This window comes from Vicia villosa, linkage group LG3 (assembly GCF_029867415.1).
Source record: "Vicia villosa cultivar HV-30 ecotype Madison, WI linkage group LG3, Vvil1.0, whole genome shotgun sequence".
Lineage (NCBI taxonomy): Eukaryota > Viridiplantae > Streptophyta > Magnoliopsida > Fabales > Fabaceae > Vicia > Vicia villosa.
In genome coordinates this window covers 134,618,428-134,637,503 of record NC_081182.1, presented here as the reverse complement: position 1 = coordinate 134,637,503, position 19,076 = coordinate 134,618,428, and positions in this window count along the sequence as shown.

Genomic DNA, 19,076 nt, shown 5'->3' with positions numbered 1-19,076 from the left:
GGCTGAAGGATGAGTCGTGCGTTGGACTGAATCCAATTTGCATCCGTAGATGTTTAGAAAGCCGTGCGTTAGGCTGAAGGATGAGTCGTGCGTTAGACTGAATCTAATTTGCATCGGTAGATGTCTGGAAATCCGTGCGTCAGGCTGAAGGATGAGTCGTGCGTTAGACTGGATCCTTTATATTGAGAAGTATTTGTTGGAGATTGATCGTGTCCACACCGTTCGTATTAACTGAATTAGACTTTTGGAGAAGTTGACCGTGTCCACACCGTTCGTGATGATGGAATTAGATCTCTTGTCGTGTCAGCACCATTCGTAGTAACTGAATTAGACTTTGAAAATGATCGTGTCTACACCGTTCGTGATGATAGAATTAGATCTTTGAAAGTTGATCGTGTCAGTACCGTTCGTAGTAACTGAATTAGATCTTGGAAGGATGATCGTGTCTACACCGTTCGTGATGATAGAACTAGATCTTTGAAAGTTAACCGTGTCAGTACCGTTCGTAGTAACTGAATTAGATCTTGGAAGGATGATCGTGTCTACACCGTTTGTGATGATAGAATTAGATCTCTTGTCGTGTCAGCACCGTTCGTAGTAACTGAATTAGACTTAGGAAAAGTTGATCGTGTCCACACCGTTCGTGATGATGGAATTAGATCCTTGAGAGTTGACCGTGTTAGTACCGTTCGTAGTAACTGAATTAGATCTTGGAGAGATGATCGTGTCAGTACCGTTCGTAGTAACTGAATTAGGTCAGAGATGTTGTTCATCTGCTTGTACTTGTATCCTGAAAAAGGTAAAGTTAGTCTTTATGTAATGTCATGATGCATGTATTATGCGACGAGTCTCTCAAAATAAATGAGAAACTTGTGTGTTATGTATGAATTCATTATGAGGTAATGTATGCAATGTATGAATATGTTTATGACATATGATATGTGGATATGATTTATGTTGTCTTGGTTGAGAAAATAAATCTCTATGTCCTTGTGATTTTGTTGTCTGATCTTGTCTTGAAGATGCTCAGCTGGAGATTTATGATTTTTGCTTGGGGATGAGAGCCATTTGAGTGATCGATCTTGATGTACCCTGACTGGGGGTAAAAGAGATGAATAACACTATTTGGAGAAGAGAATAATATCGGGGGACCGGCAGTGTCGAAGATGTAAACTCAGTTGATGAACTAAGTCTTTGTTGGGACGAAAACATTTGAAGATACCTTCTTAATGATTACTCTGTGGGGCTATGATCCCGTGAAACCGGCTTTGTAGGGAGATGTGGATGTCTTAAACGTTGCCCCCAGTGGTTATAGCACTTGCCATTCCTGGACTCACATTGATTGGAACACCAGTGAGTTTTGATCGAAGTGTTGAATATGCCTTGTATAGCTTTGCCCCAGCTATTAGGGAATTTTGAAGAGATTCGCCTCGCGAGGACCTTATGAGATGTGTACTATGGGTGACATGCCCCTAGTACTTAGTATGATGCCCCTGACTGATCGGGAAGTAGCTTCAGACCCATTTGGGAGCCTGCCCCTGATTGTTTTGGCATCCTTGAGAGATTCTCGGAATCTTGACTTGATTGCCCCAGATTGATTGGGAAATAGTTTGAAACCCACTTGGGATGTATGCCTTTGATTATTCGGCTTTTGAGAGATTCTTGGAATCTTGACCTGATTGCCCCAGATTGATTGGAAAAAACACGTCGTGCCCCTTGTATACGTAGGAGACATTGCTTCTGGAATGATCTTATCTGTCGGGATAACTGTTAGTCATTAGTTGTACCCTGTGCAGGTTCTTCCTGTTGCTAACATTTGCAATTATGTAGCAGAATATGTTTAATAATGTATTCATGAGATGCAATGCATATTTTTGTCTCGAGTTTGTTGAAAAACATTTAAATTGGAGATGTAAAAGCGTGATATTTGTAAAAACGTGATGTTTGTAAAATGAAATATCAACTCAGCATTTTTTGTAAACCTTAAGGAGTCAGGATACCTTTTGGTGACAGTATGCTTTCAAACTAACCATGCTTCAGTTAGGACTTTCAAGGGTTGTAATGTGGCTTGGTTCATGGTTTAAGAAACAAAGGATAAAGGCTCAAAATTTTATTTATACCCATCCCAATCTTCGTGATGTTCTTCGATCCTATGCTCAGTTAACTTTGCATTTCAGCTTTAGCAAAGCTTGAAGTGTTTAGCATTGATATTTGATGATGGTTTTAGCACCGGCAATTTATTTGGACTGGCAGTCCTCCTTTTTTGTAATTCTTTTTTCTCTCTCTCTTTTTTTTTCCGAGGATTTGTAATGACCTCTTTTTTGACATTGATTTTGTTATCCCTAATGTGGTGGTCGTTTTCTTTACCTCCCCGTTTCACTTGGGAGGACGGCACGCTAGACCCTTCACGCGAAATTTGGAAGGAGAATGCGCCCGTGGTGGGATGAATTTTGTTTCAGTTCTTCCTACGATATCACACGAACTTTCTTATTTGTCCTACGAGTAGGAAAGGGGAAAAAAGATCTCAACTAAACCCTAGGAGTTTGCTAAGTGTGGGGATTTCACCTAGACTAGAAATTCTGGAGTCCGGGAGGTCGGTTATACATAGGGAAGTGTTTAAACACCCTACATATCTGTAGTACTCTACAGGAACCTTCTCTGTGTCATTGTGTTTGTGTTTATTGCTAATGATTGGGAAAGTTTCTCCTTTGTGTTAGGAGAAAGAATTGAATTGATTTGAAAAGACAGACAGACAGACAAACTGACTATTTTTGGTATTTTATTAGCTCGCTGAGATTCCTTGTGAACCTCATGCCTACATATCCCTAGTGGAAGTCAGAGCTTAATGTAGTTCGGGGAACTAACTAGGGAAATTAATTATTTTTGGTGCCTTGCTTGAAGCTCAAGGTTGAAGCTTGGAATTAAATCTCTGTTTACAGTAAAGAGACATGAAATTATCTCTACAGAGAGGTATTTGTACTATTCTACCACAAACATTTAAAGGAGTGACAGAATAACTGAATTCATTTCATTCAAGAGGGGGACCTTACTTGTGTATGTGCAAGTATACCAGTCAAATGCCTCTTAAATGAAAGAAAGATGCTCATCCAAATTAGGGAAAGTTACCACATGTCTGGGTTTTACTGCCAGCTCATGCCTTTCAAAATCCTAAATGGGAGACTTGATTAAAATTGAAATGAAATGTTTGTTTGTTTGAATGTGGTAGAGTAGTAAAAATATCTCTCTATAGAGATAAGCTATGTCTATCTACTGTATAAAAGATTTGACTTTAGCTGGCTTGTATGAGGCCCAAGCTTGAGGCTTTTTGATTGATTAATTATTATTATTGACTCTGGGAGATGGCTCCACTGGGGGTTAATTACAGGGTATTTTTGTGTTCTGTACAAAGCCCAGAATTGAGGCTGACTCTACTTAGGGAGACTCTATTTATGTGCCTTGTACAAAGCCCAAGGTTGTGGCTAACTGTTAAGGATAATTGAATTTTTAAGACTATGAATGACTCTATTTTATGTGCCTTGTACAAAGCCCAAGGTTGTGGCTGACTGTTGCTAGGGAAAACATTATTTTCTGCCTTGTACAAAGCCCAAGGTTGTGGCGGACTCTTAAATGAATTAAGTATGGATGACTATATGGGGAAAGATCCTAAGTGTTAGGAATCTTTGATACATGAAAAATATGGTTTATCTGCCTTGTACAAAGCCCAAGGTTGTGGCTACTGAATGATGAAGAACTCACTGGGGAGACTCTATTATCTGCCTTGTACAATGCCCAAGGTTGAGGCTGACTCTTGACAGGGGAGTTTTATTGTTTGGGTGCCTTGTATGAAGCCCAAGGTTGAGGCTAACTGTTTTTGTTGGTTTTGACTCTACTGAGGAGATTTTATTTATTGAAAGACTGTTTTTCTTTGGAAGCTAACCCTTTCCAGGGATTTTGACTCAGCTGGTGAATTTGTCTGTTAAAAGACTGACTTTATCATGTTTTTTGGAGGCTGACCCTTTCCAGGGATTTTGACTCTTTTGGGGAAATTATCTCCTAAGAGAATGAAATTATTTATTAATTAATTTTGGAGGCTATCCCTTTCCAGGGGTTTTTATTGAAATGAAGGAATGTGTGGAAGCTAACCCTTTCCAGGGATTTTGACATTTTAGACAGATGTTGGAGGCTAACCCTTTCCAGGGGTTTTGACATTTTAGACAGATGTTGGAGGCTAACCCTTTCCAGGGGTTTTTATTGAAATGAATGGCAGAAAGATTATCTAATGGAGACTTCTTGTTTAAAGCCCAAGATGAAGGCTGACTCAATGCTGAGGATGACCAAACATGGATCCTAGACTCTGCTAAGGAAGATTGATGAAGATAAGGGTGACAGAGACTGTCCATGTCTCTCATTCCAAAAGGTGTACTCAATGCAAAATTGAGACAAACTTAGCTTGTTTAAGGTCTGGTTTAAATTGGAAGAAACTCACCAGGGTAGGCTAAAAGGTGACTAAAGACCTGTTCCTATGTTTATAAGAAACCTGATGGGTCCTTGTATACAAGCTCAAGAGGAAGCTGGAAATGCTTTTAAGAAGCCTGTGGGTCCTTGTACAAAGCCCAAGAGGAGGCTAATCGAGGGTCCTTGTTATAGCACAAGAGAAAGCTATGTAGTTTTGAACTTATTTTGGCTCTAAGCAAATGGGTAAGAGGTTTCACCGGGAATAATTCCTCTTTGGGTGGATGTGTCCTATTTATTTGGATTCTAAGGTTTTTGCCAAGATGTTTCACCGGGAATAATTCATCTTGGGGGTTTGAACTACAGATCTCTAATTAGGAAAGAGCCTTCACCGGGAAGACATTCTCAATCCTAGGTCATATTCCTATAATATATATATAGTTTAACTGTCCTAGGGTTTACACTCAAACGTAGTTCTAAACTAATATATATATGCACAGTTTATATTTGACAGTAATTTAAATAAAGACTGTAAATTGAAAGCTTGTAAAGCCTAACCTGGATGGAGTGGAGGCCATTGAAGAAGTATGTACAGAGCCTCAACAGTAATTTTTGTTGTTTTGTTGATAACAGGTGAATATATATATGATAAACAGTTAATGGTTTTTGAAAACAGAAGAAGTGAAGATGGACAAAGGTCACATAGGTATCTGAAGAGTTTCACCGGGAATAATGCCCTTCAAATACCAGAAGAATGTTTTTGAAAACAGAAAGAAGATTTTGAAAATACAGTTTTGAAAACAAGCTAAGAAGAGAAGGTTTTTGGGACTTACACTCTATTAGAGGCCCAGTACTTTGCAGTACTGGTGATAAAAACAGTTGGAAATGATTTGAAATGATATAAGGTTTTGTTGTTTGAAAACCTTAATCATTTGATTTAATCAGAGATTGAAAACAGTTTTGAGAATTGACAAAAGTCAACTTAATTAAAGTAAAAATAAAGATTTTTACTTAATTAAGACCTAAACAATTAGGGTTTTATCATAAAATTATTTACAAAGTGATTAGGTTAAAATAAAGTGATAATATATATTTAAAGTATTTAAGAAAACACTTAAAAACATACTATTTTAAACCTAATTAAAATTCAAGAAATAAATAATATTTTTATGATTTTTTTGACTATTCACAAAATAGATATATTAAATAATAGGTGTATGAAAAATGAAGTGAAAATGATTTATTTTGATAGGTGAATTAATTGTGTGAAGTTGTGAAGAAATTTAGTGTGAAAAGTGATAAAAAAAATGGTTTTGTCACCTAGAGGGGTTGAACTCACGCCCTCCAAGTCATTGGCCAAAACACCCACCATCTGGGCTACGCGCGCAGTTTGTTTAAGATGCACATCCAACTTATTATATTTTCAAACAAGTGGCAAAACATTGAAAAATAAATGAAGCAAAAAGTCTGGGGCGAGGGGGATTCGAACCCCAGACCTTGGGCATGAGGAGACTAAGAGCGCATGTGTGGCCACTAGGGCAAGTTGTTCAGTCGTTAATAAAACGCACACCATTCAAAATAAAATAAACTCTCCCCTGAGAATTCAAATTTTGCGCGCCACCACCATCTTCGTCTTCAACCTCAAGCTCTCCATTTTTGAATTTCTGAACTTACTCGTTTCTCAACCATTTGCAACGATGTAAACATGAAACTTGCTCTAAATTCACTCACGATTCTAAATATGTAACTAACATGAACTATCATTAACTACATCTAACTAATTTACCAGAAATCGTGAAGAACCCTAAAATTTCAAAATTAAATTAAATGACTATACTGAAAGATAAATGGATGATGATAGAGGGTTTTCAATCCTCTGATGATGCTGAACAAGATAGAATCGAGCTATTTCACAAAGAGTACTTAAATTAAAGAGAGGGAGTTCAGAAACTTACCTCTGAAAATGGAGATCGTGAGGATGATAGAGAGCAACTGGGCTTGTATGAATGATCCCAAAAGCTTCCTTGTGGCTCAGTGATGCTAACTGAATGCTTGTAATGACCTCAAACCTCCTGAATTGTTCTATGGACCTCCCTCGATTTCAGCTTCAAGTGAACATGGAGGGTGTTGATTCTCGAGTTACAGATGAGCTGCAGCCATCTGGTTAGCTTCACTATGACCTGAGGAGTGTGTCTGGATGATTGGCTTGCCTTGAAACCTTCTGAATCACTCCATGGACCTCCAACTGCAGATGCTCCAAAGTGAGAGCAACAATGGTGTTCCTCCACCTACAGAAGTGATCCAGGTGCTTGGATCACCTCAAATGACCTCCCTTGAGATGTTAGAATGCTCACTTCCCAAAGATAAGCTCTGGTTTGAAGAAATCGATTCTTCTTGCCAAAGAACTTTGAAAAACAATGAACAAGAGAAGAGAAAGAGAAAGCAAGTAATATGGTTGCTTTGGTGTGTTTTTCTACTGAATTGTGCTCTCCTATTTATAGGCAAATGTCTCAGTACTGAGTGAGAGAGTGAGCTTGCTTAGTGAAGCAAGTTTGGTTTCTTCGCCATGAAGAAATTTCAAAGAATATCCAAGTGTGATCATTGCATTTTCGAGCCACCTCCCCTATCCATTGATTCTATCTGATCTTAGGGGACAATTCAGATGCAAAGTGAGCTCTAATTGGTTGGTGAGAAGATTCCTTGGGTGATTCATCAATTTGCCATAAATTCTCAAATGTAATCATTACATAATCACATGTTCTTGTTTTAGGAATCTTCTTCAATTATCATGGCATGGTGAAAATGAATGCATGGCATGTTTGCAGATGTATTATGGGTCATGTAGCATCTGTATTTGAGGTCATGTGCACAAAACTTCAAAGTTCCAAAATGATGCATGACCTATAATTTCACTTCATGAGGCCAACTTTGAACAAGCATAACTCTTAGCTCAAATTGAATTTTGAGAAGGTTGAACACAATTTGGAAAGCCCTAAACATCTACTTTAAATCATTAGTTTATGTCTTCTTCAGAATCCTTTGGGAAATTTGTGAAAAATGAGGCCAAAGTTGGAAGAAAACTAGGTTAAAACACTTAGAAAAATTTCTAAGTGTTTATGACCTAAACTTCAAAATTTCCAAAACTTCATAAATGGTTGATCTTTTGAAAAAAGTTCCCATGTAAGATGTTGTTTTATTTGGCAAGATCTACAACTTTCATGTTGGAAGTTTTTTGAGTTGTGTAGGTGAAATTTTGAGATCTCACCATGCCTTCAAAAACCCTAATTCCCGACTTTTCGCTCCTTGATGAATTTCTTTGAATTTCTTTGGCCAAATGACTTTGACATCCATATATTGATGATATTGATCTTTGAAAGTTATTTTTTGACCAAAAACCTTAAAAGTCAATGATGATCCTTCACAGTTGACTTTTTCCTGACAAAGTGAATTTTTGGGCTTTTGTGTAGAAATAAGATCTTCTCCCCAAATGGATGATATAAATGGATTATATGGAGGTAGTAGAGATCCTTGAATCATGTCTTGAGTTTTGGATTCATGCCCTGATCAGAAGTCAACTATCTTGGTGAATTAGGTCAAAACCCTAATTTGTCGACCATGTGAAAATAATGACTGTAGACTTTGAATTGAAGTGTGATGTCTAGTAGATCTTGTCATATGAGTTATTTGAAGATGATTGATGTCTTTGAATGACCCTCTGAGGTTTTTTAGGGTTTCCCAAATGTGATCCCTGATTTTAGTCCTTGATAGGCTCAAAACCCTAGTCTGGTGACCTGAGTAAACCTGTACTCATATGACTGGATGTCTAATCAATCATAGATGAGAAAAGTGAAGTTTTTGAGCCCCATGATTGTATTAGAGACTAATCTTTGTATTGATTGATCCTTTGCCTGAGCTTTCTTGTCTTTGAGCATCCTCGATTAGGTACCAGATGGAGAAATGACTGCTCTGGGTACTTGTCTTGACCTGATGAAAAATCCTGAAGATATGCCATCTCAGGGGGGTCAAAAATTAGGGTATGACAGATGCCCCTATTTAAGTTTCTTTTATCTGGAGGGAGAGAGATTGATATCTCGATCTCTCCTGCGTAAAAGAGACTTAAATATCAAAGAATGCCCGAATTTTGGGCGCTCCTGAGATGTTGTAATTGATAAAATCTTTACATGACTTGATCCCATTGTCGCGCTTGGCGGGGGATGATGAGACAAACTCCTGCAGAAATACTTGATGTGGATTCTGGTGAATGGATGGCAATGTAGGATGCGCAATCCATCTTCTTTAACTAAGTGTTGATACTTAGAAAAAGGTAAACAACCTCCCCCTTGTTTCGGATGTCCATATCTCGAAACTGGTCTTAGTTGTGTTTGGACAATATCTCAGATAAAGAGAAAATTTCCAATGGTCTGTTTCCTCGTCAAACTTCTTACCAGCACTTGGAGGTAAGATACCATTTGACGGTAATAAAGAAACTTCAAAGGTTTGTTTCCTCATCAAACTTCTCATCAGCACTTGGAGATGAGATACCATTTGATGGTAATAAAGAAACTTCAAAGGTTTGTTTCCTCATCAAACTTCTTACCAGCACTTGGAGGTAAGATACCATTTGATGGTAATAAAGAAACTTCAAAGGTTTGTTTCCTCATCAAACTTCTCATCAGCACTTGGAGATGAGATACCATTTGATGGTAATAAAGAAACTTCAAAGGTTTGTTTCCTCATCAAACTTCTCATCAGCACTTGGAGATGAGATACCATTTGATGGTAATAAAGAAACTTCAAAGGTTTGTTTCCTCATCAAACTTCTCATCAGCACTTGGAGATGAGATACCATTTGATGGTAATAAAGAAACTTCAAAGGTTTGTTTCCTCATCAAACTTCTCATCAGCACTTGGAGATGAGATACCATTTGATGGTAATAAAGAAACTTTAAGGGGTTGTTTCCTCATCAAACTTCTCATCAGCACTTGGAGATGAGATACCATTTGATGGTAATAAAGAAACTTCACCATCTTCCCTTTTGACCTGGCATCTTTGAAAGATTGTCATATGGGCCCATGCTTTTTTGAGGGGCTAATGACTTTGTTTGAAGGCGGACGAACTGTTTTCGGGGTGAAAACTGCCATTCGTCGATTGGTGCCTGGGGAATCAACAAACTGTTTTCCTAAGGGGAAAACTACCATTTATTGACTCTGTGGGGAACTAAACATCCCTGAAACAGACAAACTGTTTGAAGAAACTACCATTTGTCGATCTCTTGAGTATTTAACAGACAAACTGTCTTTCCTTGGGGAAAGACTACCATTTGTTGACTCCGCTGGGGATCATGAACTATCTTCTGGATGAAGACTACCATTCACTGATTCTGCTGGGGAATCATTTGTCGATCTGCTGGGAGATTCTGAATTATTTTCTTTGACGAAAAGGTGGCATCTCTTGACCTTGCTGGGGAAATACCAAACCTCTGGGGAATTCCAAAATGCAAAGCAGATTATCTTATCTGAAGAAGACTGTCGAATGTGGCTCTGCAGGAGAATCTCGGCTGAGGAATTCCAAAAGCGAACAAACTATCTCTTTGAGGGAGACTACCATCTTTTGACTTGCTTGGGGAAATCTCTCTACATGGATTGTTGTCTTGAAGGAAAAAGTTTCTCTAGGACTTGCAGGGGAAACTTGAGTTCATGCCCTCATGACTCGGGCATTCTCATGATTAAAAGCCTAATTTGACTATGCAGTTGTGATGTAATGTATGCATGAATATTATGACAATTATAAAATGTAAAGTGAATGTGAATAGAATTGTCGCGGATGTAAAATCCTAATGATACGACTTGAATTCTTGTTGATCAGAAGATGTCCTCTTCTTGTAGTTCGAACTCTGTTTGGAATATCTGGCTATCAGTTGTCCGCTGTCCGAAGTGAGTAGTATGATTTGAAGTAAAGATCCGTCATCGGGAGATGCTCGCAAAGCGACCTCATGGGGAAATAATGGTTCCCGGAGTCTCAACCGTTCTTGGAGCAACTATTTGCATTCTTCCTATTGTTCGTAAACCTTAGAAAGAAATTTCACCTTTATTTTTGCAAGTAAATTCATTTTTATTTTATGAAAACATTTGTTTCAAGAAAATGACTGTTTAAATTTAAAATGCATTTCAAGAAACTGAATAAGACTAGATTGCAAAGGAAAAGCACAAGGCTCAAATTTATATATGGAATGGTAATCAGCCAAATGCTTGATTCCATGGAGTATTTACAAAGTTGGAGATTGGTAATTTTCGGGAAAAGGGCTACGATGAAACGTGACGATCGTTATCTTTCCTTTCCACTCCGAGTTGCGCTGTATTCGTGCTTCGTAGAAGATGACCTACTGCTGATGAATACTCCGCTATGGATTTTGAATGATCAAGTTTGTCCTGAACACAGTTACTTGCCGTATATCCCTAACTTTTGCGTAAACTACCCCTTTCGGGTTTTAAGTTTACCGGGATTGATTATTTATTTTTTTATGTCTCTAACTTTTGCCTGAATCGCCCTTTCGGGTTTTCGATTCACCGAGACGCTCTTTTTTGCCTAAGCCCTCTTTGCGAGTTTTCAACTTAGCGAGCTGTTCTTTTATTTATTTAGGCGAAGTATTTCTTGACTGCGTCGACGTTCACAGGACGGGTGAATTCTTCTCCATCCATAGTCGTGAGTATTAAGGCTCCTCCTGAGAAAGCTCTCTTGACCACGTAGGGGCCGTCATAATTGGGAGTCCATTTCCCTCTCGAATCTGTGAGAAAAGATTGAATCTTTTTGAGTACAAGGTCGCCTTCTTTGATTGTGCGAGGTCGAACCTTTTTGTCGAAAGCTTTCTTCATTCTTTGTTGATATAGCTGACCGTGGCATAAAGCTGTCATGCGCTTTTCTTCGATTAAGTTCAATTCATCGAATCTGCTTTGACACCACTCGGCTTCTGTTAATTTTGCCTCCATCAAAACTCTCATTGATGGGATCTCCACCTCTATTGGTAGGACTGCCTCCATGCCATATACAAGGGAGAAAGGAGTTGCTCCAGTCGAAGTACGTACTGATGTACGGTAACCATGAAGAGCATACGGGAGCATTTCATGCCAATCTTTGTAAGTGATGACCATCTTCTGAATGATTTTCTTGATGTTTTTGTTAGCTGCTTCTACAGCTCCATTCATCTTTGGTCTGTAAGGAGATGAGTTGTGATGTTCGATCTTGAATTCTTCACAAAGCTCCTTCATCATTTTGTTATTTAAATTTGACCCATTGTCAGTGATTATCTTGCTAGGAATGCCGTAGCGACAGATGATGTGATTCTTGATAAACCTGACGACAACTTGTCTTGTAACGTTTGCATATGAAGCTGCTTCAACCCATTTGGTAAAATAGTCTATGGCTACCAAGATGAAGCGATGTCCGTTGGACGCTTTTGGTTCGATCATTCCAATCATGTCGATTCCCCACATGGAGAAAGGCCAAGGGGAAGAGAGTATGTTGAGAAGAGATGGTGGCACATGAATTCTATCGGTGTAGATCTGGCATTTGTGACACCTCTTTGCATACTGGAAGCAATCTGACTCCATCGTCAGCCAATAATATCCTGCTCTCAGTATTTTCCTTGTCATGGTATGTCCATTGGTGTGAGTACCAAAGGAACCTTCATGTATTTCTCTCATGAGTATTTCTACTTCTTTTCTGTCAACGCATCTGAGCAGAACCATGTCGAAGTTTCTCTTGTACAGAACATCTTCATTCAAGAAGAATCTACAAGCTAACTTTCTCAAAGTCTTTCTATCTTTCTTTGATGCCCCAAGAGGGTACTCTTGCTTTTGAAGAAAGTTCTTGATATCGTGATACCACGGTTTGTCGTCGATGATTGCTTCTACTGTGAACACATGAGCGGGCCTATCCAGGCGCATAACATCGATCCGAGGAATGTCATTCCAATGATTTATCCTAATCATGGAAGAGAGTGTGGCTAATGCATCAGCCAAATTGTTTTCTTCACGAGGAATGTGATGAAAATCTACCCTGTCGAAGAATGGTAACAATCTTCTTGCGTAGTCTTTGTAAGGAATTAGCCCTGGTTGGCGTGTTTCCCATTCTCCTTTGATTTGATTGATGACCAAAGCAGAATCTCCGTATACATCCAAGTGTTTGATTCTTAAATCCATGGCTTCTTCGAGACCCATGATGCAAGCTTCATATTCGGCCTCATTGTTTGTGCATTTGAAAGTTAATCTGGCAGTAAATGGAATATGGGTACCCTGAGGTGTAACAATGATTGCCCCAATTCCTCGTCCATAAGCATTGACAGCTCCGTCAAAGATTAAGCCCCACTGGGATCCTATCTCAGGTCCTTCGTCTGGTAGTGGCTCGTCGTGATCTTTCATCTTGAGGTACATGACGTCCTCGTCAGGAAAGTCGAAACTGGTTGATTCATGACCATTGAGTGGGTGGTGAGCCAGGTGTTCAGCTAGAATGCTTCCTTTCACGGCTTTCTGTGCGTGATACTCAATGTCATATTCTGATAACAACATCTGCCAACGGGCAATTCTCCCGGTTAAGGCAGGCTTCTCAAAGATGTACTTGATTGGATCCATATGAGAGATCAAACAAGTAGTATGTCGAATCATGTACTGGCGGAGACGCTTGGCAGCCCAGGCCAAAGCACAACACGTCTTCTCGAGCATGGAGTAGCGGGATTCACAGTCAGTGAATTTCTTGCTTAGGTAGTAGATGGCATGCTCTTTTCTCTTCGTCTCGTCTTGCTGTCCAAGGACACAACCCATGGAATCTTCTAAGACGGTCAAGTACATTATCAAAGGTCTTCCTTCCACTGGAGGAGACAAGATGGGTGGTTCGAGCAGATATTCTTTAATGCTGTCGAACGCTTTCTGACAATCGTCTGTCCAGACGCAACTTTGATTTTTCCGTAGAAGTTTGAAAATAGGAGCACAAGTTGCTGTCATGAGATATATGAATCTCGAGATGTAATTCAGACGTCCAAGAAATCCTCTAACTTGTTTCTCGGTTCTGGGCGAAGGCATTTCTTGAATTGCCTTGACTTTGTCTGGATCTACTTCAATTCCTCGTTTGCTGACAATGAAACCAAGGAGTTTTCCTGAGTAGACACCAAAGGTACACTTGTTGGGGTTCAGGCGAAGCTGAAACTTCCGTAAGCGTTGAAATAACTTTGTCAGATTCTGTATGTGATCTTCTTCATTTTCTGATTTGGCAATCATGTCGTCCACATAGACTTCCACTTCTTTATGCATCATGTCGTGGAAAAGCGTAGTCATGGCTCTTTGATAAGTTGCCCCGGCGTTCTTTAGTCCAAAAGGCATAACACGATAGCAGAACGTGCCCCAGGGGGTGATGAAAGCTGTTTTTTCCATGTCTTCAGGTGCCATTTTGATTTGGTTGTATCCTGAAAATCCGTCCATGAATGAGAAAACTTTGGATTTTGCTGTACTGTCTACCAACATGTCAATATGTGGTAAAGGAAAATCATCCTTAGGGCTAGCTTTGTTCAAATCTCTGTAGTCGACGCACATGCGGACTTTTCCGTCTTTCTTAGGAACGGGAACAATGTTAGCTAACCACTAAGGGTATTCTGAAGTGACGAGGAAACCTGCATTGATCTGCTTTTGAACTTCCTCTTTGATTTTCATGGCCATCTCCGGATGAGTTCTTCTCAATTTTTGCTTGACCGGAGGGCATTCTGCTTTTAATGGCAAGTGATGCTCCACTATACTGGTATCCAACCCTGGCATATCTTGATAAGACCAAGCGAAGACATCTGAGAATTCTTTGAGCAGCTGTATCAAACTCTCTCTGATCTCTGAACTGAGTGAAGCTCCAATCTTAACCTCTTTTCTGTTTCCATTGGAACCAAGGTTAATGATCTCTAGAGGCTCATTGTATGGCTGAATGGCCTCTTCCTTTTGTTGAAGTAATCGTGAAATTTCCTTTGATATTTCTTCGTCTTCTTCTTCCTCTGCCTCGAATACAGGAAACTCAAAGCTTGGAGAAGTCATACGGTCGCACGTTTCAACGGGGTATTTTATGATTAATCTGCATATGTGTGATAAGTTTTATTTAGACAACGAGGGAAGACTCGGTGTATGCAGTTAATGGAATATTTGATGTTTTTTAAGGGTGTTTTTTAGGATTACCAATTTCCGAAAAAAAGAAAAGGGAAAACTAAACGAAAGAACAGAATGACATTTTTATTTATGGACAGTCATTTCTTGAAACAAAGACCCTATAAAACAAAACTCTATTGCTTTGGGCGAAGCAAAGAGGGACATTTTCCTAAGAAATAGTAAAATGCAAAGCCCTATGAAACATCTCTTCACCCTGGGCTATGGTGAGAGGACAAAATAACGGTGAAAGTTCCTACTTAGGAGTGCGAACAATAGTTGAAACTTCAACAGCTGTCCAGTAGTGGCGAACCCCATTGTGCACTAAGTAATCTGGAACCTTAGGCTTAAGCTGGCCTGTGGTAGGTCTTGATTTACCAACCACTGTCTTTGCAACACTCAGACGATCTTCTTCTACTTCAGCAGACTGAGCGGTGTGAGCATACCCATTTCCAAGTGGAGTATGTCGAACTTTCTTTTGAGGAAACTTCCAATCTTCTGAATGGAGAGACTCGTTGTCGGAGACACTTTCGAGATCATCCTCTTCTGTATTTTGGTCTTGCTCTTCTCCCAAGATGGCATTGACTAGATATGTGAACTCTAGATCCGTAGCCTCGGAAGGTGACTTGGGGATATAATCCTCAATGATGATTTCACCAGTAGATGATGATGAATAGCAAGGGTTATACATCTCTTTTGGCTGAGAGAGGTACTCATAATCAATGTTCCATCCAGTTGGAACAATATCTTCAAGAGAGATTCTTGAACTTTCAGGAGCGGAGTATTTTACCATGTAGTCGAATTTTCCGCTTGGTTCTCCTAATGTATCCCAAGTCTCTTTGGGGATAGGAGGAACTTCTTCTGATGGACCATGACTTCTGGTGGTGAAGCTGTCAGTAACTTCATCACTGCTTGGTTGAGTCTTACTTTCAGATCCTTCATTTGGATAACAGCAAAGTGGTTCAGATTCTGATAGGGAGATGTATCCTGCTTTGTTGAGATAGGATAACCATTCCTCTTCATCGGTGCTTTCCGTATCGATGATATTGACTGTTTGTTGAACATGTTGAAGAAAACCTCCACTGCAGAAAGTTTCTTGAATTGGGAGAACTACCTCAATCCCTGGGATAGCTCTTGATGATGTCGGAAAGAAACCAATTCCTGTTCTGTTCTTGTTGTTGGTAGGAATATTAATGTGACCCCAACCACTGGTAGTGCCATCCTTCACAACTTGGATTGCATCTTTGTATGAAGAGATAGACGCTGCTTTCTCCTTTCCTTTGTCTAAGGAAAGTGCTTGGAATTTAGTTCCAACAACTTCTTTTGGTTCTATGTCGGAGAATGATGACAGGTTGCTGACGATTAGAGCTCGTTCTCCACATACGGTTACCAATTTGTTATTTCTTATGAACTTCAGTTTCTGATGAAGTGTTGAAGTAATTGCCCCAGCTTCATGAATCCATGGGCGACCTAGCAAACAACTATATTGTGCTGGAATGTCCATAACCTGGAAAGTGATTTTGAACGTCTGAGGTCCAATAGTTATGGGAAGATCCACTTCTCTGTTGGCAAGAACAGTAATGGTATTGTCATCCATTAGCTTTTGAATGTCGTTGCGAACACGCAAACATCCTCGTGAATTTCTTCGGCAAATTCTGCATCTACTGTAAGCGTGGAAATCAGTTCCAAAGTAGGCAAGTCCATTTAAAGTTTTATGGAACCTGACTACCGATCCTTCAAGGTCTTCAACTTTGTAGATTTTGTATTCTCCTGGACATCCTTGAACCATGTTGATGTCATGTTCAGTTCTGACTCGGATATGTTGAATCCATCCCAAGTCCATTTGTTCTTGTAATGCAGCTTGAACTACGGCACATCCTTGATTATTCTTTGGACAAATTTCACATGTGAAGTAGTTGTGAGGTGGTACATGACCGTACCCAGCTTGTTTAGCGTGCATCTTGACAAGATTTTCCCCTATCTGACGAATGTCGTAGATTTGAATGACATTGGGGTGTTGGTCTATCAGATTTACTGAAGCTTCTTTATGCTGCGGCAAAGGATTTGCTTGGACGTTTGGATTAGTATCTTTGAAGGATAGCATTCCGCTCTTCACTAATCGTTGGACGTCAATCTTGAAAGGGAAACAGTTCTCAATATTGTGACCTGGTGCCCCCTGATGATAGGGACAAGATTGGTCAGCCTTATACCATGGCGAGGAACTGTTTGTAGGGTTTGGAGGACTCCTTGTCTGAATGAGTCCTTTTGCCAGTAATGTTGGAAACAATTCTGCATACGGCATTGGTATGGGGTCAAAGGCAGGATACCTTGGAGCCCAATTGTTGTAATTTGGAGGTCGAACCTGCTGCTGAGGTTGCTGCGACCTTTGTTGAATTTGTTGTTGCGAGACCTGAGGTTGATAAGCTGTCGCTGAGTTAACAACCGGAGTTATTGTCGCAACTTGAGGTTGGAATTTCTTCTTGATTTTGTGCAAGACATTGCTAACATCTTGATCCTTTTTCTTCTGGAAAGAACTTCCATACTTCCTTGGACCAACAGAAGATTCTGGTTCTTTGTTCAAGCGTCCTTCCCGAACTGCTTCTTCTAAACGTACACCCATGTTTACCATCTCGGTAAAGTCACTTGGTGCACTTGCAACCATTCGTCCGTAGTAAAATGGACTCAAAGTTTTGAGATAGATTTTTGTCATTTCTTTCTCTTCAAGTGGTGGACAGATTTGAGCAGCAACTTCACGCCATCTTTGAGCGTATTCCTTGAAGCTTTCTCTATCCTTTTGAGTCATGGCCCGGAGTTGATCTCTGTCGGGAGCCATATCCAGATTGTACTTATACTGTTTGACGAAGGCCTCTCCAAGGTCTCGAAAAGTACGAATCTCTGAACTGTCCAAGTTCATGTACCATTTGAGTGCAGCACCAGTCAGGCTGTCTTGAAAATAATGAATGAGCAATTGTTGATTATCAGTCTGAGTTGACATTCTTCGAGCGTACATCACAAGATGACTTTGTGGGCATGAATTCCCTTTGTACTTCTCGAAATCTGGTACTTTGAACTTGTGAGAAATCTTAACATTTGGAACCAGACAGAGGTCTGCAGCATTCTTTCCAAATAGATCTTGTCCTCGGAGAGTCTTGAGTTCCTTCTGCATTTGCAGAAACTGTTCCTGGAACTCGTCCAATCTTTCATACACGCCAGCATCCTCACTGGGAGCGTGATGATATACTTGTCCGCCCTGCGGGGGAAAAGTATGCATAATGGGCTGTGGAGAAGCCATGATAGCAGATCTTGGAATCTCAGCATTCTGTTGTGCGAAACCCATTGCCATTGCTCTTGGAACTTCAATTTCCAGAGGTTTGTAACCCTCCGGTGGACGCATATCCATGGTGACTTTTGGAGCTTCAGAAGCTGGAGGTATGTACCCTTCTGGAGTAAAGTAATACGGCATGCCCCAAGGTCGATCAGGCGGCATGGTATACTGAGGAATAGGAGTAGAAACAACCTCGGAAACCACAGTCCTTTGTGGTTCTTCTGGCGTTGGTCGATTCTGCGCAACTACCAGGGCTTCTACCATACTATTGAGCCTTTCAACAGTACCTTTGAGAGTATTAATCTCTTCTCTGAGTTCTTCATTCTCTTGCTCAAAGTCTTCCATTCTTTTCTTGCGACTTGAACGAGTGTTGTATGGATGAGACAGCTTGAAAGTCTTGGTTCACCTCCTTCTCCTCCTCTCTTTCTGGAGAAAGGAAAGTGACTATTAGATCCGCGACAATTCTCGTGTCAGTGCGTACGACTAAAGCGATGTATGATATGCAATTAAGTTATTATTTTTCAAGGAAACACCATAATTACGTTATGAAACATCAAACTTTTATTAATTAAGCGAAAACGCCGTTTTTACACACTTTGAAAATGGAAATACAGAGAAACTGAGAGAAAGGACTCTAAAATTTTGATGAAGAGCCGACTTCACGTTCTAACATCTTCTTCTGTTTCTTGAGCTGAGCGTTCTCTGACGTGAGCTGATCGATGATCCAGGAAGCAGGAGGGATATGATGAGAAAGTGATGATTGTGTCACTTGTCGATCGAGTACTTCAAGTAACTCATCCTTCCTTCTTAGGATGTTTTGAATTTCAACATTTTCCGTGTTGACAATTCGATACTTGTTCCTCCAAGCATTCCGTTCTTGGCATACCTTGTTTAATGCCGCTTGCAGTTTTTCAACATCGGTGGAGAAGAGGTAAATTGGTTCCCTTAGGGGAATAGGTTCTTGATGTTGATATGGCATCCTGAGCTTGAATGCTCTGACGCGTACCCATTGAAGGTAAGGATCCTGGGAGATGCAAAGATGTTTTCCTAATAATCTTCTCCCTTTGCTGTGAACAAGACGCCAGGCTTGGACAATTTCCTTCTTCAGCATGTTGCCATGATCGTCAAT